At 38.0% G+C, this 7,532-nt stretch overlaps 1 pseudogene; it reads right to left on the bottom strand.

The window, feature by feature from the left end:
* Window positions 1-6,361: 6,361 nt before the first annotated feature.
* On the bottom strand, window positions 6,362-6,503 carry LOC118995621 (uncharacterized; annotated as a pseudogene).
* Window positions 6,504-7,532: the final 1,029 nt, after the last annotated feature.

Raw genomic sequence — 7,532 nt, 5'->3', positions numbered from 1 at the left:
TGGTTTGTAATTCTTTCATCTTTTTAAATTTCTCCTGCATCTCTACTGAGTCATTTTTCATCCCTTATTGTTTGGCTGTGCCCTTCCTCTGTTTAATATAAATCTTACTGTGTATTTGGTAATTTCACTAGTATTTCAGAGTCAACTTTTGACTACTTGATTCCCTTTATTGTATTTATTTTTAATTTTATTAATTTTCTCTTGCTTTTAATATTTCTTTCCTTTTTAAATGTAAGTGTACATTCCTGTGCTTTTTCTAATTTCTAAAGTGAACTGATTAGATCCGTATTTCTTTTAAGTTTATTCTTTAATAAAACAAATATTTAAACCTACGCATTTCTCACAAGGTCTCTCTCATTCATTCCACAATGAATTTTTCTCATTCTCATTATTTCCTCTTTGATCCATGAACTACAGAGTGTTCTTTTAAGATCTCCAAATATAGGGGGTTTGTTTTGTTATCATATTGTTTGATTGACTTATTGATTTCTAACAATTGTCTTGAGGTAAAAAAAGTAATCTATATGACACTGACTTCCTGAGTTCTTGATCTATGACCCAGAAGAAAGTCAGTTTTTATAAATGATCTATGAGCTTGAGAAATGTATGCCAATTGTAGGGTTCCAGTAGATTTAGCCTGGCAATTGTGTTATTTGAATCTTTTATATCTTCACTGAATTTTTTGTTGCCTTAATATAGAAATTACTGAGAGAATTAATAGAATTTTCCATGGTGATAGAAGATATTTACCAATTTGATAAAGGGTGGATACATACGAAATACATCAGTGTCGAGGTACAATTCCATTAACTTTTTAAAATATTTTATTAATTTATTTTTAGAGAGAGGGGAAGGGAAGGAGAAAGAGTGGGAGAGAAACCTCAATGTGTGTTTGCCTCTCATGTATTGCCTGCTGGGGACCTGGCCCACAACCCAGGCACGTGCCCAAGGAATCAAACCAGCGACACTTTGCTTCACAAGCCCTTGCTCAATCCACTGAGCTACGCCAGCCAGAGCCAATTCCATTAATTTTTGCTTTATATAATTAGCTATATTATTACATACCTATAAGCTTGGAATGATAAATTAGACCTTTTAAAATTAGTTATGTGATCTATTTCACTAAACTTAACATCTTAACACATTAAATATTAACACATTTAACATTAATAGACTATACCAGCTTTTTCACTAATTAAATTCTATTTTGTCCAATAGTAATATGGCTATACCAGCTTTTGTCTCTTACATACTTGCTTATCCTGCCCTTTTATTTTCAACATGTTGGTATCCTACACTCTCATACCTTCAACATGTGTGTGTGTGTGCGTACATGTGTGTGTGTGTGTGTGTGTGAGAGAGAGAGAGAGACAGAGAGAGCGGGCATGTGATCTGGGCTGACAGTGTTTGCTTTTAATTATAAAATTTAACTGATTTATATTTATTGAAAATACATATATTTATTGAAAATATATTTGGACTTGTTTCTTATTTTGTGCTTTTATTTTATCCTGCTTTATCTAGTTCCCTTTTTTATGTCTTTTTGGGGATTCCCCGCCCCTACTTCATTTCTTTATTCTGCTCTATTTATATATATATACTCCATTTTTACTTTTCTTCTGCCTCCCCAGACACTTAAAATACATATTTAATCTAACAAAATCTGGTGTTAATGAATGTATTAACTGTCACTCAAAGAACACATGGACTTTGGAGAGCTTTAAATGTGATGATCACCATCTCACCCACCACTTAAATAATAACACATTGTCCAGTGGGATACACTAGACCACAGCAACAGGGATCAGGAGTATGGAGAAGAATACAATTTTAAATTCAACAGTTAGTTCAGTCCTCATTGAGAAGATAATTTGAACAAAGATGCAAAAGAGATGGAGTTAGCCCTGTAGAAACTGAAACTTAGTACCCTTTGGCCAGTCTCCTCTCATGTGCCCCACTCCCTAGCCCCTGGTAACTACCCTTCTACTCTGTTTCTATGAGTTTCTCTATTTCAGTTTCCACCTATAAGTGATATCATACAATATTTGTCTCTGATTTATTTCACTTAGCATACTACCTTCAAGGTCTATCCATGTTGTTGCAAGTGATGGGATTTCCTTCTTCCTCGTATGTAATATCTTTATCCATTCATCTGTTGAGAGACACATAGGCTATTATAGGTTCTTTCTATATTTTGATTATTATGAATAATGCTGTAATTAACATGGGATGCAGATATCCCTTTGAGATCATGATTTCATTTCTTCTGGACAGATACCCAGAAATGTAAATTCTGGATCATATGGCATTTATATTTTTATTTTTTGTTTAGGAACCATCATTCCATTTCCCATAGAAGCTATTCCAAATTAGATTCCCACCAACAGTGCACAAGGGTTGTATCTCATTTAAATGTTTGGTAGAATTCACCAGTGACATCATCTGGCTCACAGTCCAGTACTTCGATGGGCCTAGAGAAAAATACGTTTCTCATGGCTCCTATAAAGGCACTATTGTCCACAGTTGAACGCCAAATTATTGGTGTGGGGAGCAGGACAAAAATGAGGAAAATCTTATTTCACCATGATGCTTATATCACACACATAATTTATTTCAAAAACATTTTAATTCCCTACATGTTCTTGTATATGTTTGTTTCCTAATTTTGCTATTATAAATAACTCTTCAATGAACAAATTTGCATTTATAACTTTGTTTACTTGTTCTATTATTTCCTGAGCATAAATGTCTAGATGTGGTATAGCTAAGTCAATTTTCTAATTTTCAAAACTCTTTAACTCTTTAGAATCTTCTTGCTCATTTGAATTTCTGAAAAATGATAGCATACATTCTTTTGACACAGCACTCCCCCAACCCGTTGGTCCATAAATCCAAGTACTGCCCTGAGCTGTATTGTGCCAAAGAGTATTTAGCCAGGCGTAGACAGAGAAAGAACAAGCCAACTATCCTGAGTCCTCTGGGAGGCGTGCATAATGGTCTTCTCCCATAAGAAAAACAAAACAAAGACACAGCAAAAACTCAAAGAAAGCTCCGGAAGGCTGTAACCTGCCAGTCTTTGCTTTCAGCCTTCCTGATGTTTCCTATGTCATATGCAAATGTCGGTCCAGGTTATTCTGCTCAGATCATGCATATTTCTCTTCTCCAAAGAGGTGAGCCTTTCATGCCTTCCTTCTAAAGGTTCTTTAAAATGTTGTCTCTGGAGAAAAGAATTAAAAACAAGGAAGAACGTCTGGCAGAACAGCATGATCCGCACCATTAAATGTGTTCTGTCTCTCCTCCAATTTCCCCCCTAGTTAATAACTCTTCAGAAAAAATCACTGATAGAATTATTTTTCCCATGTAGTTTACTTTGGAAACATTCTTGGACCAACAGCCAAACTACTTTACGGCAAGTGCAGAAGGTAAAGTTGACCTTGACCAAAATTCAAGCAATCACTCATGCTTGGTTCTGTCAGGGGACCTGGTGATTTGAAGACAGGGCTATGGCAAGGCTTGAATGTGACACCCCTTGCCCTCCCTGAGTGGTCCCTGACTTGATTGTTGGGGAAGTGGGGGCCAAAGGTATTCGAAGAGTGGGGTAGCATCGTACAAAGAACACCAAACTGGGAGTCGGATGGCTGTGGTTTATGATTTGAACCCAGCTATTCCAACTACCAACTTGGAGCATATTACCACTCAGAAGCAGTAGGACATATTGGTCAAAAGCCCAAGTTTGAGTCAAGCAGGGGGAAAACAGAAGGCCTTGTCCCAAAACTCAAGCAGCCTGGATACTGGGATGTTTTAGGATCTAAATATAAAACATCAGTTGTCCAAAAGCTTCTGCCAGGCAAGAGGGAGATTGCATCTGCCTTTGACTCGTGGCTCTGCTGCTTAGTAGGGCTCTGATCTGGTCTAAGTTTCTTCACTTCAGGCAGCCTGGGTGTCCTTAAAATGAGGGTGCCGATGCCTATCCCACAGGTTTGCAGTGGGAGTTGAATGTATAAAGTGCTTGGCAGAATAATTGACATAGTAATGATTATATATTATCTTTTTTTCTGAATCACAATCAACTCATCTATGAAACAAGATGTTACCTGATGATTTTTTTACAGTTTCCTCTAATTCAATTCTAATTCAAATACCTCACATTTAAAATACTGTGCGAACACAAAATCCACTTCTCCATTTAAGGTTTGATCACAGTACTTTAGATTTAAAAACATGTGTGTTGTTCACTTATAATCCGTCCTCACGTAAGATCATCATGGTTAAACACCTGCCTCCATGACTAACGACTGAGCCCCCCATTCCCCGTACCCCAGAGAGGTACAGAGCACACACTCAGACATGTGATCTTGACCCACACCTCCCTGAGCTCATTTCCTGCAACATTTCCTCTCCCCAGACTCACTAGTCTCCTTGTTGTTCCATTGAATACTCAGTGCACAGTCCCAACTCAGCCTTTCCACTTGCCGTCCCCTGTTCCCGGAGTGTCCTTCCCCTAGGTGTGTACACAGTTTGCTGCCTCATTTCACACATGGGTCTCATCAGAAAGGTTTCCCCTGCCTACAGCCGCCCCCTGCACAGGCTACCCGTCTCTACGCCCATACTCTCAGTATTGACTGCCTGCATCTCACACGGATGTTTGTTCTTGTTTATGTCTCACAAAAAGAGGTATGTCCCATGAGGGAAAAGGTTTGTTTATGCTCCTACCTTGATTCCCAGAGTTTAGAAGTATGCCTGATATATTGTGGCAACTCAGTAAACATTCAATATTTGACAGCTGAATGTATGAATGAAGGAAGGAGAGAGGGAGAAGGAAAGGAGGCAGGGATGGAAGATAAGAAAGGCCCGTGCAGAGCAGATCATGTATTAAAAGGCTAACCTATAAACCTCTCTCTTTAAAGAAAAGTGTTCAGTCTATTAGGAGTCTTAACTCCTTAGAATGAGAGGAACCACCCCCTACCTTGTTTCCTTCTAGCTTTATTGAGCAGGAACATTTTTAATGCAGCCTATGTTTGACTGGCTGTAGAAACACTGGGAGGAAAGATTTTAGGCTGGGCCAGAATGGACTCCGCCAACTCTGTGAGGACCCCCAACTTGAGAGGCCCTGCTATGGAATAAAGAGGAGAAAATAGGGGCTGTGAGCTTTTTGGACACATGCGAGCCCTTCTCCCGGCTGGCTGCCTGCCTGGAACCCTGCTGTCTCCCTCCCTTTCAACGGGCCACTCACTCTTCTTTGAATGGCAAGCTGGATGGGAAACGGCTTTCAACATTTCTTCTTCGTCTTCTTCACTTTGAGCTAAATGAAGATAAGGACTGACTCATAGCATTGAAATACACTCACTTTTGCCTCTATTCACAGTAAAATGTTCTAATTTCTTTTTTAAGTTTTAAGTTAATGACCAGGGATTGAGTTCATTTTGCTGTAATAGTCCACAAGAGTTGTACACTTAATTCCAGGTCCAAGGATAATTTGTAACGTGAACTCCTTTCACTGTGCTCCCAAATAGAGAGCTGATTTTATGATGTCCCTGCTGGCCTGAGAAAGGTCAGAATCTGGCAGGAAGACCCCATTTCAGTGGGGGGGGGGGGTGCATAGTCTAGGGGAGAGGGGGCCAAATATATGGCGATGGGAGATGATTTGACTTTGGGTGGGGGGCACACAGTGCGACATGCAGATCATCCTGTATCAGAGAAATGTACACTTGAAACCTATTTGATCCTACCAACCAAAGTCACCCCATAATTTACCTAAAAAAAGAATTCCTGGTACCATGATCTAGTCCCATGGTCCTTGTATCTTTTTGTACTGCTCCTGCTAATGACTCCAACAAAGAACAAGAGTTCTTGATGTTGAAGACAAAAGGAGCAGTCATAAGGGGGAATATTTATGTTTATGGACATAAACATAATATGTCCTCTGATATTTATCATTTTGACAAAAATAAAGGCAACAACTTATTTCAGCTACTCCTTACTAAGTACCAATATGGTCTAAGTTTTGGGCCAGATGCTAGAAACACTGGACAGATCTGAAGCTGCCCCTGCCCATGGGAAGTGGTCAGCCCAGGAGGTAAAATGGGAGTGTGGGGTTAGAGGGAGGGACAGGGTATGGACAGTAGTCACAGGACTGGAAGAAGGTGGCGCGTCACACACGCAGGGGCATGTGGAGATCATTCACTCATTCAGCACTTCGGATGGCTTATCTGCAAGTCATTGTTATAAAACAAATATTCTCAGCTCTTGTTCTAAAAGTCCTGAGTCCCACTTACAAGATACAAACAAGCTCATCATCTTTTTTTACACAGTACTTTATAGATGCTTTTTACATACCAGACACACACTTTAAAAACTTTATGCATGTTTTTAAAAGTTATGAGAATTTTTAAAGCCTACTTTTAAAGCACGATTATATAATTATAACAGTAATACACTCGAATGTTTGGAAAGTAGAAAAAAATATACTACACTTGATCTTAGCCAAAAGGCCGAGAAGCGATGGAAAGTAGAAAAAAATATATAACAATAATTTCATCACCCACACATAATCTCTAACAATTTCTTATACTACACACACACACAAACACATGCATGCACACTTACACACTCTTCATACATAGTTGAAATCATACATTTAATGTATTTCCATTTAAATATGAGATATCTTAAAGGGGTACACACAACCTTTCCATGTGACCATGTCTGTAATGATATGATCCATTTCCAGGATGTCTTTGTCATTTCTAAGAAAGTAGAATATGCATTAATTCCTCAGTTATAACTCTGAGGTCTTCTCCAGCAGGCTTTCTTAAAACAGAATGCATTTGTACAAGTAAGTTACGCTGAGAGGTTCTTGTTTTCACCTGTGATAAAAAACACCCGCCAACCTGAGATCCGTATTTTGTTTCTGTCTTTCTTAAAAGGTCATCAAGCAAGTTATATCATCCTGCCCTAATTTATCATAATGGTCATGCATAAAAGTTTAAGCATCTTTATTAACAAACTTTACAAACAAATTAACTGGCAAAAGTAAATTAGAAAATCAACTGGCTTAATGGAAATAAAATGTCCTTGACCCAGCATGATATTTTGAAAATTCAGAACAAGCATTTTTAGAACATTTAGTCTTCCTATTTAGAGATAATTTGAATAAAGTTAGCAAATAGTGTTACCATGCCAAAATACCTTTTCTAACATTTTGCTGATGTCCATTTTTTTCATTCACATTATTAAAAAGTTATAATCACATTTCATGATTTTTTAATTTTGAAAATTTTAAAATACATATAATTTAAAACATTTTAACAACATAACAACCTTCATGTAAATGTATCGTAATTTAACCATTTTCCCATTAATCGGTACTTTAGGTTTCCAGGTTTTTTAGCGGAAGTGAACAGATGAACAGATGAAGCTTTTCTGTATTCAGGCTTATTTCCTTTGGTTGATGTGATGGTCTTTTTGCTATAGCAGCCTGGCTAGGCTCTAGTCCCCAGAATTCAATCAAACACTGATAGTCTGGGTGTCAC

This window comes from Sturnira hondurensis, unplaced genomic scaffold, assembly GCF_014824575.4.
Source record: "Sturnira hondurensis isolate 20B ecotype Veracruz unplaced genomic scaffold, ASM1482457v3 Scaffold0010128, whole genome shotgun sequence".
NCBI lineage: Eukaryota > Metazoa > Chordata > Mammalia > Chiroptera > Phyllostomidae > Sturnira > Sturnira hondurensis.
This window is presented reverse-complemented; position numbering and strand designations above follow the sequence as displayed.